Genomic DNA, 15,185 nt, shown 5'->3' with positions numbered 1-15,185 from the left:
TGCAGCAGTTATAATGAACGATAATGTAAACACGGCCTCATACACGTTTTCCTTGCCACTCATAAAACCACTTGGTCACACATCAAATTAGGAAGTCAAATGTTTTGTCACAAAATGAGATGATATCTCCTAAAAATTATGATATTAAAAATGAGAGCATGTGGAAACAAGGACTCTCGAAAAAGTTTTATATGATTAAAAGAGAGAAAAAACGAAAAAATACACCATTACACAAACATAATGCCAAGCATAATATTGCATATTTTTTCTGGCAACAAAAATTGTATGTTATATGCTAAATAAGATCTGAATGCATAGATTTGCTAGTTAGTCAAGGGAGGGTAGGAGGGGGTTGGAAAATATAAAAATGCGAAGAAGAGAAATGCGTTTTTTTTTCCAACACCACAAAGTGGGTGCATTCACATGTCTCAAGAGCTTGTTATATGCTCGATATGCAATAATAAACAAGCCGAACAGCTGCAGCAGCCAAACAACAACAACAATGATGCTGATGACGACGTCGACTACGAAACTGCTTGCCAGTGCAATAACATATCGGCAGCTTTTTTTGAATTATGAATGCAAACAAACAGCCAGCCAGCCTGACCCCCACCAACCAAATCAAAGCAAGGCTAAGGTTTTCAACATCGTCGTCAATTCACCTTCTAGTTTTTATTTTCCGGCAAAAAATCAAGAGAACACAAACAGAAATTTCAAGAAGATGAACAAAAAAATCAATGCTATACATTTTACATTTCCATTTCTAAAAAAAATTTGCTTCATCGACAGCAAACAATGATGAATGCAATGAAAAGCAAAAAAAGAAAAAAAAATACAGCGGCGGCGGTAAAAACACAAAAAACGCCACCAATTGAAAACATACGAACGAATAACTTGGTGGAGAAAAGTGAAATTTCTCTGCAGGAATTGAGCGCAAAAAATATGAAAAATTCCTTAGAACACAGATTTTTAATTGGATTGCAAAGTGTGTGACGTCGTCTGAGATTTAAATGTAAATTGTGATGTATGTTGTATGTGTATATCATGACTTGTTATGCATATGTCAAAAAAATTATTATGATGGCATTTGTTTGTTTGTAGGTTTGTCTGTTGTCGTGACAGCAGACGTCGAGAAGGAAAACAACAACTTTCCATTATCATAGCCTTAGGCGAGGACTTTGTATGTCTGTAAATTTCTGTGTAGGACCACCAAAGGGGTTTCTCCTTTATTATTATTATTTTTTTTTCTGGTATATCCTTATTTTTACTCTTGCATATCCTGTGACATAATCATTATATTTCATCTCACATGCTTAAATTAAACAAGTCATATGCAATTTCAAAAATATACCAACAACAGGCAAAACAAAACCCCCGTTTTGATTCTAAAGTGTCATGGCATCCTCTGAGGAAACCACAGGAGCATGCCTTTAGGTATATTTCAGTTTTTTTTTGTTTTGTTTTTCATTACAGGCTCATGCTGGAGAATTTGTACGCACCATGTGGAGACATTTTGTTAAAGGTGTTAAGAATATACAAAAAATATCTCTTGTTGTGAAAAAATCACGCCTTTTAGGGTTCAGCTAAAACTATGTTCATACTGAGGTAAAACTGGGGCTTGATTCTGTTCTATGAAAATATGAAAAAAAAAAAATTCTTTTGTACAATTTTTAATTTGAAATTTCTTTTCTTTATAATAGTTGTCATTTCACCTTTTCATAGGCAAACAATTGAGTTACTGGTGATCCATATTTAAACGTTTCGGAGTATACATTAGCTCTGTTCCAGAACCTGAAAAAATTTAATAGATTTGCAATTTTTTTTTTTGAATATCATAAAGGGAAAATAGGTTATCGTAGTAAAAAAATTTAAATTCTTCCAGTTCTGGAACAGATCAATAAATACAACGAAAATGTGGAATTTAATATATTTTAATCAACTTAAATGATGACGCGTTTTATTGGTTACTTTGTTATTCCTCCTTGGCTCTTTCACTATTTAATTTGTAAAAAATTGCCAACATAACATATATAATATTTACATGATATTGGATACTTGTCCAGTTCCATGATGTCTGCTGCTTCGATACGTTTACATTTTCTGAGTTTGAAATCAAGTTCATATTTTTTACCATGACATTGGATGGTTATCTACTTTAATTTTATAAAACCGTTTACTACTGAGTTTCATAATTTTCATTGCATTGACATTGTTTGGAGGTATTAAATGTCATCTGGATGATATAAATATTTTTTTTTGATAAAATATTCGAAATAAATGACATGATTGGTATTTTATTGAAAATAAATGGAAACGTGATTATTGGTTTCTTTGTACAAAAAAATATGTTGAACTGAAAAGCAGTAGAAATGTCAACAATCAGCTGTTATTGATTTTTCACGCAACTGCGTCATCTATCACAGCTGATCTTTAGAGACTGTCAAAATATATTTGTAATCTGATTTTAAAGATTTCTTGCTCTATGTAAACTGCTGCTAATATGTTTGATTTTCACTCTTTTAGAAATTTTTGACAAATGATCTGAAAAACAGCTGTCAAAATACTTATTGAAAATAGGTATGTCTGGTTAATTTTCCTGCAGGAAAGAGTAAGGTAGTATTATTCTCTTTTGCAAGAAAACCATAAAAAGTAAAGCTTTCGTTTTTCAAAATAAAAATGTTTTGAAATTTCTTGCCCGAATATACACCACCGGAAGGAGAAGAAGAAGAGTTGCAAGTGTTTGCAAGAAGAAATTTGTGCAGCAAGAACTTGCACGCTCTCAGAAAAAAGAACTGTCAAATTTGACTCTCGAACGGCGGTCTTTTGCAGAACTTTTGTGTTAACAGACAATTTTCAGTAACAATTTGCAACAATAGTTACAATTTTTAGGGTAACCAGACACACCTATATGTTGAAATCACAGTCTGAAAGTTTAATGGTAGAAGATTTTAGGTAGGCCCATCGACACATCTGCTGGGACAAATCAACTTTTAATTGAAAATGTATTCAATTTTTTTTTAAATGGCTGAAAATAACAATCTCCAATTAGCGTCGTATAAGAAAACATATGCAAATCTACTTATTTTTGGAAAAAAAAACTCTCTTATGTCAAAGCTCTTGATGTGTCAAGCGTTGATACGTCCACCTGTATTCTTCTACAGTAATATATACAGTATATAGTAAAAAACGTGAACTAATGGTGACATTTTGTCCGATTTGAAAGTCTATGGTAAATACCTTAGTTTGAGCCGTAGACAATTTTGAAATAACAAGTTCCGAAAATTATAGTTGGGCTTCGATTAAGCAGATCATTTCATTTTTTGCTCTTTAACAGGTCCAAACGTTGTTGGAAATGGAACGAATTTAGTTTTTGTGTGCAATCTATTTACTGTGAATTTAACTGACAATAAAGTAAATTACGTTCCAAAACATGGTAAAATCTAAAATGTTTGCCATTTTTTAAATTTTTAACAGAAAATCGTTTTTTTTTATCAGAAATGCCATTAAAGCTTTTGTGAAATCTCTCATTAGCTCTAATTAGAAACGTTTTTTTAGACATTAAGTTATCGCCATATTCTGATTGGCTAAGATCTTGAATTTAAAGTATTATCATTGTGACCATTGTAGAAGAATACAGGTAGATGCATCAAGGCTTGGAAACATTGATAAGTCAAAACATTTGAAATGTTTTTTTTTTTTAAATAAGTAGATTTTTATAAGTTTTCTTATACGACGCCTATCGGAGGTCGTTATGATATGCATTTTTCAACAATTTTAAAGAATTTGAATAATTTTTCATTCCGAATTTCCTATTTCAAAATTGGTTTGACAGTTCATTGCCCCAACAGCTATGTCGATGCGACCTGTACCTGTATTCTTCGATATGACTGTGACATTTTTCCTTGTTTTCCGTTCTGAGCAAAGTAGTTCTCCCAGAGAGAATTGACATTTCTTTTGGAAACCAAGAGAAAAGTATTTTCCAAATTTCTATTTTGAAATTTGTGATGAAAAAGGAATGAAGGAATCGCGAACATATCCAATAATGGGTTTGACTGATCAGCATCTAGACAATTTCTGCGAAAAATTTTAAAAGGCATACATCCCTGCAGGTAATCAGCTGATTTGTTAAAAATGGGAAGAAAAAATAAATTTCATATAAAATTGCTTGCCCAAATATAAATCATTGGAAGGAGAAGAAGAAGAGTTAGAAATCATAAAACTGTCAAAATTTCTCTCTCGAACCGCTCTCTTTTGTAAAACCTTTACGACTTCCAGTAACAATTTGCAACAAATTTTAGGGTAACAGGGCACACTTTAATTTGACATTTCTATATATATTATTTTTAATAAACAATTTCATACATTTTGTCAAAGTCGTTTAAACTATGAATCAGCGTTTTTAGACAAAAACAATTTTTTTCTACAATTTTCTTACAGCCGTCGGAACTGTTCTACTTCGAATGCTAAAGGTTAAACTTTATCATTGCGTTATTAACATCATCATAAGCTTTAACATGTTTCCGGAGGATACAGTAAGAATTCCATGGGTTGTGGGTAGGCAGAGTTTGTTGTCGGAATTAAGTGTTGTCTGACTTCATGGCTGGGTAGTTATTATTTTGCATGTTTTCCTTGAAACGTATCCTTTTTTTGTCGAGAAAATTAAGAAATGCGTGCAAAATTGCAGGAAATTAGAAAAAAGGAAGACAACGGCGACCACAAATATAGCGTATGAATTGTACAGGGACATGAACACAACAACTACAACGTCTGACATAGTCATTAGAACAAGAAAAACCAAAACAACAACAAAACAGGATATAGAAAATATGAAAGTTTTTAGGAAAATCGCAGGCTGTACAACGAGGCAAAAAGTAACGACGGAACGAACGAACGAAGTAAACAGACAAATTGCATTAACATGAAAGTGAAGCAAAGCACGAACAACGCTGTTGATTGGTCGCCACAAAAAAGTGTAGACGGCGACATCCTTTGGTGTGTAAATGTATGTGTGCGTGTATGTGTGTGGTTGACTTTTCCAAACCATTAGAATACTACACACACACACACACACATGTGAACATAACCTCATCACAGAACATAATTTTGGTGGTGAAAAAATCTTCCTGAACAAAAAAAAAGAGGGGTTTGAAAACTTGTTTGAATTTAAAAAATGGCGACACAAAGTTGTTTGAATTTTCTCATCATAAAATTTGAATATCCCCCCCCTCTCTCTTTCCTTGTATTTGAAAAATAACCAACTACCTGTTGTTGGACAAAAAGACACAACTATTTATGTCTTTTTTAATTTTGGCCATTATTCAAAAATTCTCTATGGTTGACCCCCCTATTAGAGTTTATCACCTTTTCAGGAGTCCAAAACCAGAAAAGGCAACGACATAGTTTAGGTTAAGAACTTCAGAAATAGTTAACGTTGAAAATGGCCCATAACATGGGGTTGTGTAGACAATAGACAATTAACGAACCATTACCAGCCATGGTAGTAGACAGGGAGAGACAGAAACATAAACAACCCTTCAAACTGGCCCGAATAAAAATTAATGATTTGGTCTGGTCGGACTAGCGTCAATGTCACTACGCCTCTTATCTTTCTTTAGGCCATCGAACACATTAAACAAAAAAAAAAATAATGTTACCTGTCATGGTTTGCTGGAACAAAACACAGGTTACAACAGGCTATCGACCTTTTCTTTTGCCGTTTCTGTTCCTGGTCGCATTGTTGCATTTTACAGTGAAAGTAATCATTTAAACAGGTTCACACGCATCTATCCCGTCGAGGTATTCACATAATTTATGACCCAAGTGTCCTTTTATAGGGGGAAGGGGGAATGAATGGATGGATACGTTACATTTGATATGGTTTTTAGTTATGTTATCACCTTGCACCTGACTGGAGTGTATGTTCGGACATTGAATTTCAATTTCCATTGGGGTTTTAAATTGCACCGGCGGCCAGAGAGTGTGGGGTATGACTTTCTTATCGAACACTATTCTCATCAGTCCACACCCACGGTCTAATTACAACATTGGTGCGATTCTTATGTGCTCTTTGTTGTTGTTGCTGTTTTCGTAATTAATTTGTATTAAGGGGGTGTAGAAGATCTTAGATAAAACTTAGCTCGAAAAGCATTATGGAGCCCTGTATAAATTGTGTAAAAAAAACTTTAAAAAACAATATGAAACCAGTAAGGAAAAATCAAAATTCGGACGGGGCCGACTATATGATACCCTACACTACTATGTACATTTAGTAGAGCTACCGTAACAAAAGAATTTATTTGAAGTAGATCATACCACCTATCAACATTTGGCTTTAGAGCAGTTATAGTTTAGTTTCGAGGGGAACTAATATATGGGAGGCATATCGAAATCTGAATCGATTTTCTCTAGATCTGACGGAGACATTTTAATCTTTTATGCCAAATAACAGTGCCATAGAGTGCATGATAGAACTTCGAGAAGGATTATTTAAAAAAATGTATATCGGAGCCGAGTTCCACCAAATGGAAACGTACGTCCCGAAATTCACTCCATTTGGTCTGATATTAGGCATTATTTGCACAATGAACATGAAATCGGATTAAGGATATATATGGGAGTCATATTCAAATATTAGCCGATCTCGAGGTATTTCTGAGCTCTATAAGATATCTGTTACCAAATATCATTGTTGTCGAATGTATATTACGAATGTTGGGGACTTAAACACCAAATCGGATGAAACACATATATGGGAGCTAAAGCTTTATCTGAATCGATCTCCACTAAAATTGATGTACTTGCTTCTAGGCTGAATACGGTTGGATGTGCCAAAATTCAGGTCATTTCGACAAATATTGGCCCTTAGGTGCACAAATAACCCGAAATCGGATGAAACATATACATGGGAGCTATAGCTAGTATATCTGAACCGATTTTCACTAAATTTGATGTACTTACTTCTGAACTAAATTCGTTAGGATGTGCCAAAATTCAGGTCATTTGAACCAGATATTGACCATTTAGTTCACAATTAACTCGAAAAGGTTGAAGATATATATGGGAGCCATATCCAAATCTGAACCGATCTTGATAACATTTAGTAGAGATATTTCTAGGCTGCATCTGATATCTGGTACCAAATATCATTGTTGTCGAATGCATATTACGAATGTGAGGGACTTAAACACCAAATCGGATGAAACATATATCGGAACTAAAGCTATATCTGACCCGATTTTCACAAAACTCGATTTTCTAGACTGAATTCGTTCGGATGTGCCAAAATGCAGGTCATTTGGGCCAGATATTGACAATTTGGTGCACAATTAACCCGAAATCGCTTGGAGATATATAAGGGAGCTATATCTAAATGTGAACCGATTCTCACCAATTTCAGTAGGGTTAGTTCTTGGGCCTCACAAATATTGTTTGGAAAATTTCACCTCAATCGGATAATAAATGCGACCTGCATTTTGTTCACAAGAGTACATGGACAGGCGAACGGACAGAAGGACAACCGTACATGCATAAATAGATTCAGAAAGTGAAATCCTCAAAAGTAACTATGGATATATCTCGCTTCCTTCTCCATGTTACAAACAAACGAACTAAAAAGAATACAGGTGCTTGGAAACATTGATATGCCAAAATGTTTTAAATGTTTTTTTGTTTTTTTTTTTTTTTCAAAACTAAGAAGATTTGTATAATTTGACACCAATTGGAGCATAACAACCTCCAATTGGTGTCAAATTATATATATATGCATTTTCAACGATATTTACAAATTTTAATAATATTTAATTTAAAATTTTCAATTTCGAAATTGGTTTGATAGTTCATTGTACCAGCAGCTGTGTCGATGGGACTACCTGTATTCTTCTACCATACATAATACCCTTACCACTAAGTGGTGTACGGTATAAAAAAAATAATGTGGCATAAGTTCGTGGGAACATTGTTTATCTTATATACCATACTATAACATATTCGCACCAGTACCTAGTTTTTGCCTTATCAAATAATTGATATTTATTGAAGCTTTCTTTTGTTAAATATTGTCAATTTCAGGTGTTTACATATTTTACAAAAAATCTATGTAACCTAAAAACCCAATAATATTGACAATTGAAATTTATTTTCCCCCATTTTTTCTCATTCCCCTGTCACAATTGTCATTGCTCAATAATTGAGATGGAATCATCTTCTTCTTCTATTTCTTGTTCTCACATTACCTTTTAGTACAGCATAAGAACAAAAAATGTTTTTTTGTTATTATACTCTTCTTTAAGACCAGTTTTTGTGGCTCTGTTGCCACAAAGATAGGAAAGAGTTAAAAAAAAGAACCCTAGAAAGCTGTCTAGAAACACAATGGCTAGGGTTTACAATTGACTTCAAGTAACGGTCACTACATTAAGACATGAAATCAAGAAAAAGGTATTAAGAACACAACACAACGAAACGAACAACACAAGGAAAGAGCAACATGCAACAACCGCCAACAACGAAAAAAACAGGTATTTTTTTAATAAAAAGCGAAACTCAAGAAATAGAGAAGAAGAAGAAGAACTACAACAAAAGAAAACCCTATGAGAGAACAATAACAACAATAGGCATCATGGCCATAGAGTTTACTTTGCTGTAGCCTAAGAGTCCCCCTGCCACTTCAAGAAATCCTCCGACACAAGAAGGTGAAACAAAGAAAAACTCAATTGAAAACTGGTATACTTGGCCTTTGCCTGTCATTTTGGCCCTTATAATGTTACCTTTCCTGCAGTACAGTTCTTAAAATGGGGGGAAATGTAAAATAGTTTTTTTATGTCGTTATTAGTTTTTTCTTTTTTTGTTAGGAGGACTCTATTTCTAGCTCCATTGTGTGCGTGTGTGTGCTGTCTGGGTTTGGTGTTTTTTTGATTGCTGTTTGCTTAGGTTCAGGTTTTCCAAGACACTTTCTTTGACCAAAAAAAAAACATTTCTTGTCCAATAAAATAGTATTTTGTATTGTTTATATTTGAACTTGTAGCATTTACCTAAGGTGTTGCTACGTGTCGTGTGTTCCCCTGCTTCGTAGAAAAATAAAAATAAAATTCAACATCATTTTGCACTAAATAAATATTGTAAGCAAATGTTTCGGGAAAAATATCTTTCCTATTTATTTGAATTCATTTTACACAATAGTGTCAGAAAATACATGGGTTATGTTTATTTTGGACAAACGTTTTTGGCGGCGGCTGTCGGCCGGCGGGCAAGGAGTGCTTGGCACAATACCTTTTAGTAATATTTGTGGTTGAATGTTATATCCCTTTTCATATGCCCACTATGATTTATAGAATTTGTATGTATTTTAGGGCTTAAAACCTCCATGTTTGTTTAGGTCTACTTATCCTTTTTATATGGCCAAACTTCGCCTTGACACTCATATGTTATATATATACTATTCATATGATTTGTAACGTTTAGAAATGGCATATGACAACAACAACAATAACAACGATAAAAATAACAATCACTACAACAAAATATAAATACCGCTTGAATGAGGGGTTTATAAATATTTCTATCCACCTTTATCCATAGAAACGTGTCTATGTGCAGCAGCAGCATATGGCTCGCTTGTTTCAGTAGTTTTTAATCCTAATTGCTATTTCTAATAGTTTATATCCCTGCAATTAGTTTTTCTTCCCATTGTTGTTGTTATCCTCAAACAAGGGTTCTTTTCACTTCTTTTTTTGCGTTTCAGTGGTTATCATTAGGCATGAAAAAAATAAACAGGATTATCTCGGTCGAGATTTATTGCCAGGGAGAAAGGCGGAGTTATGTAAATTAAGCTCGACTATAATTTTTATTGGTTACACAAAGAGAGAGAGACAGAGATTTTCGTTTTCCTACCGGTTTATGTGAAATTATTGAAGAGATTTATTTTTTCTTTGGCAGTTTTTGTTTTGTTGGGATTTCCTTAATCCCCTAAGATAACTTTTATGAGCTATCAAAAAAAAAAAAAAAAAAAAAAAAAAAAGAAGAGAATGGAATAGAATAGAAAAGAAGAGCATTTTAATAACAGCTGACTAGTTTCCCAAGACATTAGTCCGTGTTTACATTGCACTATTATTTGTGTCATCATTTGTAGTGTACAGTACTATGGGAAACTACTCGTTTTTACGTATTATCCTAATTGTTATTACAAAATTAAATAACAGAAAAAAATATTAACTTACGACATTTCGATTACGCATTTTATGAAAATACATAATTAATTATTTATTTAAGTGCAGACTTTTATGAACACGTGTTCGGTGTAAATACGACATGAAACTAGATTTATATCAAATAAAGCGCGTAATTTATATTATACCCTTTTTTATTATAAAATGGCAAATAATAATAAAATGTCAAAAGTTAAATGAAATCAGTCGGTATTACCGACAGCTGCATACTCTCAGCCAATGTTCGGTTATTTAAATATATTTTGATTTGCGTTATGATGTTGTTTGTTTGTTTTGTTTTGACACTTTTCACTTTAGTTTGGGGGGGGGGGGATGTTTTCCTTAAACACCCAGTAAATACGTATTTTGATTCCATCAGACTATAATTAAGATATTATGCTGGGAAAGCTGGAGGGGGTAAGAAAACTTTTGACAATATTCAAATAGTATTTTAAGTTTTGTGAGAAATGCGGGCGTTCCATGACATTTTCACACAAAATACCTTTTTCTCTTCATTTCCAAAGAAGAGTTTTCTTTTAATGAACACGTGTTTGCATAGAAAATAAACGTTAAAAGAAGAAAACAATTTACATTAGCTACATGCGGGTTAAAATATTTTAAGTCAATATTTAAATTAGTTTTAAAAAGTAACTGTTTACATTGAATGACCATTTCGGGTAATGAAGACATTTAAAAAAAGGTATTAAGACCTTAAACAGATTTTTTTTCATGAGAAGAAATAGAAAATATTGGCAGCACTCTCGAAGTGTACAGCATGTGGAAATCTATAGGTTTATGAGGGCTGACAAAACATTTGGCTTGAATTTTTTTTATAATGAAAAGGAAGTCTTGTTAAGCACGAAATTAAGAAAGCCCCAGGCTTTTTAAACAAGATTATTACTGCTCGAATATTGAAATAATCGACCGTGGCATCAGAATAAATACCGAATATTATCGTGAAAATATTCTGGAGGGTGTATTAAAGCCTGGCAGATCTTGGGCATTCCAACAAGACTCTACACCATCGCACTCAGCACGCGCCAAACAAAAATGGTTACAAAATGAGGTTCCTCGCTTCATTTCAAGCGCACAATGGCCACTAAAATCTCCGGATACCAATCCGTTAGACTATTGCGCCTGGAGTATTTTGGAAAGCAAGGTTGGCACTAAAAATACCAAAGTGTCGATCACCTCAAGCAAGCGCTTCGCCGGGAATGGGCCAAAATACCGCAGAGCAACATTCGGGCAGCGTGTGACGGTTTCATTGGCCTTTTGAAGGCCATAAAGGTGACCAATTCGAACAAATTTAAACTTATTCTATAATTTGATGCCATTTTCGACATTTTTTGCTTTCATTCAATAAAATTAAAAAAAAAAAATCTAAAAATTATGGCGTTTGACTTTGTTGCAGATTTTTTATCTCACCCTGTATATTGTATGTTTACATGTTAATAAATTTAGAAAACTTGGCGCCATATATATGCTGATTACAGTCCTTTTCGTAATTTCAGCTAAGTTGTAAACATGGCTGTACTCGTCATAAGCTGTATGGCCACACATCAAATCGTTACTGAAAGTTAAATGTAAGGAATTTATGATGAGAAAAATCAGTCTCTTTTCTTTACTTATTTTCCACCATAATGTTAAATGCTACATATTACATTTTCAAAATAATTCTATTTTATCTATTTTTTAATATTTTGTGTTATGTTTTTTCACAAATGCAATCCCTTTATTAATTACAAACCATTGTATTGTATTTTATGACAACAAACAAATTCTCTCCCCATCAAATGGTGTTTCTCCCCCATTGCATTTTCAAACATTTTTGTCATTTTCCACTTGAATGGCATTAGCTATACATTTTGGGTTTAAAATGCCATAAAATTTATTTAAATTTTATTAGTATAGTGAAATTGATTCTGAAGAATTTTGTTGGTGGGCAATCTAAATTTTGTTTCTCTCTCTCTTTCTCCTTTTTGGTGCATATTCCAAACAAAATGTCATTGAAAACACATCGAATCACCCTTGTCGATGGACATTCTCACAAGTGGCGAACAAGTGAATTTGAATAATGTTCAATATGTTGAATGTTTACGCTTGAGTTGATATTGAAGTTCTGTGCTCTAAATTGCTTATTAAAAATTGCATTCTATTAAAAAGGGAGCGATGAGTAAACATGACAACAAACAACAACGCAACTACACTGTGCAAAAAGTAGGAGTTTGTTGAAGAAGAAGAAGAAATATGAATATCCCCACCAAAAGCAAAAGTTTTTCAACTACACTGTGCAAATAGTGGGAGTTTGTTGAAGAAGAAGAAGAAGAAAAATTCACAGCTGATTTCTCTCGGGCTGTCAAATTCCATTTCGTTTGGACATAATCGTGTGAAATAATTATTTTTTATACATACAGGGTGAGACGAAAAAACTGCAACCCACTTCAGACTTCTGGCATTTCTAAGCCACTCGTCCGACAGCTGTTAAAATTATTCCAGTGACAGCTCATAATATTGCTAACAAGCCTACAAAAACATTTTGGTAAGAATTTTCCAGAAAAAGTTATTCGTGATGGAATTCAAGCGTGATAGTGTGATTTCTGGTAGAGAAGCCCGACATCCGAAATGGACGGAAAAAAACAGCAACATCAGCAGAAATGGTTCGAAAAGTAAAGAAGCGCCTTGATCGAAACCCGCGTCGCAGTGGCCGAAAAATGGCATGTGAGCTGAACATATCGCAATATTCCATTCGGCAAATATTGGAAAAATGAGCTCGGGGTAAAGACATTGAAATTCCAAAAAGTGCAAGAACTTACACCGCAACAAAAAGAAAATAGATTCAAAAGAGCTAAAGAGTTGCTTCGCTTGGTCGAAAGTGGTGAATTGCCGAATTTGATTTTCTCCGATGAGAAAACATTCGTTGTCCAGCTGTTTGTAAACAAACAGAATGATCGTGTTTACTTGCCAAAGAGGTCAGTTGAAAATGTGCACCTTCGGTTGGCCACCAGAACTCAAACGTCCATGGCCATGATGATGGTGTGGGCCGTCATAACAGCCGATGGTCGCTCTCTGCTTTTATTAATCGACCGTGGCATCAGAATAAATGCCGAATATTATCGCAAAAATATTCTGGAGGGTGTAGCATTGGGCACGCAAACATTTTGGCCGCAGACCTTGGACATTCCAACAGCAGCACCATCGCTCCTAGCACGCACTCAGCACCATCGCTCTTAGCACGCACCACCCAAGAATGGTTACAAAACGAGCTTCCTCGTTTCATTTCCAGCTCACAATGGCCACCAAAATTTCCGGATACCAATCCGTTGGAGTGTTTTGGAAAGCAAGGTTGGCACTAAAAAATAACAAAGTGTCGATCACCTCAAACAAGCGCTTCACCGTGAATGGACCAAAATACCGCAGAGCAACATTCGGTCAGCGTGTGACAGTTTCATTGACCGTTCGAAGGCCATAATTTGTGCCGAAGGTGACCAATTCGAACAAATCTAAACTTATTCTAAAATTTGATGCTATTTCCGACATTTTTTGCTTTCATTCAATAAAATTGAAAAAAAAATGTAAACATTATGGCGTTTGACTTTGAAGCAGATTTTTATTTCCTCACCCTGTATGTTTACAGATTACTGAATTTAGTAAACCCAGGCGTTTTAAGTTGTCAATTCCATTGCATATACGTCAAATAAATCCTCATAAAGATTGTCAACCCACTGAAAAGTTCTAATGTAAACATGCTATTACTTTTCACAATATAAATATGCCACCTGCCTTTATTTATTCCGGGAAAACTTTAAACTAAAGTCCCGTTTTAAATTTCACAACAAAGCCAGTGCAACAAAAGTCATGCATTTCGATCTCATAGCGCAATTAAAAAATACCTCCCAATACCTATTATCCATAACGATTGTTTAGTTCATAAATTCATTCACGTATTGAGAATGACTCATATTTTTGTTGTTGTTTTTGCCGTTGTTTGTTGTTTGTGACATTTAAAACGTCATAGCTTGTGGCTGACTAGCCAGCTGTATTTTTGTGCAAGTTCAACAAAACTAAAAAATGAGAAACATTTGTGACTAACTAAGGGACGTACGTGCATGGAAGGGAGAAAGGGGTCAAATTAGTTTTTGTTGATTGGCAACCGGCGGTAACCTTGTTCATTAAGCAGTTTTTTCATTCCATTGTTGTTTTGAAGTATGAGGAAGACCCCGAGCGAGCCCAGAACAAAACACACAAAAAAAACAATAAACAAACAAAGAATGCAAAACGAAATGAAAACAAAAATTGATTTTCAACATTTATGTCGTTAATTACAGTTATTTTTATTTTTTTGGCAAAACGAATGCAGTTAGAGATGTTTGAAGTGGTAAATTGTAACCCTAAAACCTTGATACACTTTCAAATGTGCGGGGTTTTTTGCTTTTTTCCATTTTTGGGTTGTTGATGATCGTTTTGGCGGCTTTTCTGGTGGTTGGTTAGATGCAGACCCCTCTGCAATTGCCGTGGCAGCAATGCATGCAACTTGTCATAATGAAGCGTAAAAGGGTTGGGTATGTTGTGTGTGTTTTGTCGACCTTTGTTGTTGTTATGATTACCATAGTGAATCGCCCGCGGGAGAAAGGGGAGTTAAACACACCGGGTTTGTTTTTTAGCACTGCATGTTTGTTTTGTTTATTTTTCACACAATGGTAACAGCCATGCAGCCAGCCAGACAGTCAGTTCGTCATTCAGACGTTCCTTCGTGAAAGTTATAGAGGCGGTTTGGGCGGGCGTTTGCATTTGTTCTTTATGCGAGTGTATATGCCCCTTCTTGTCATTTTTTTATTTTGTTTATTTGTTACCTTTTTATGAGTACCTTGTCATTTATACGCTATGGTATATGTGAAAGTATGTAATGTTTCTTTTATTTTCTATGCCGCCATTTTTTGTGTTGTTTGTGTGTGCCTGCTTGAAATTTGTTTTTGGGTGGATACAGTG

General features: G+C 34.4%; 1 protein-coding gene across 1 annotated transcript in view; it reads right to left on the bottom strand.

Annotated features, from left to right (window-relative positions):
- The window catches only part of LOC101901801 (lachesin), a 37,542-nt gene that overhangs the window by 13,556 nt on the left and 8,801 nt on the right, over nt 1–15,185 (bottom strand). The gene's annotated exons all lie outside the window — the stretch shown is intronic.

Source organism: Musca domestica, unplaced genomic scaffold, assembly GCF_030504385.1.
Source record: "Musca domestica strain aabys unplaced genomic scaffold, Musca_domestica.polishedcontigs.V.1.1 8, whole genome shotgun sequence".
Classification (NCBI taxonomy): domain Eukaryota; kingdom Metazoa; phylum Arthropoda; class Insecta; order Diptera; family Muscidae; genus Musca; species Musca domestica.
Note: the sequence above shows the minus strand (reverse complement) of the source record. Positions and strands in the feature narration are given on the sequence as shown.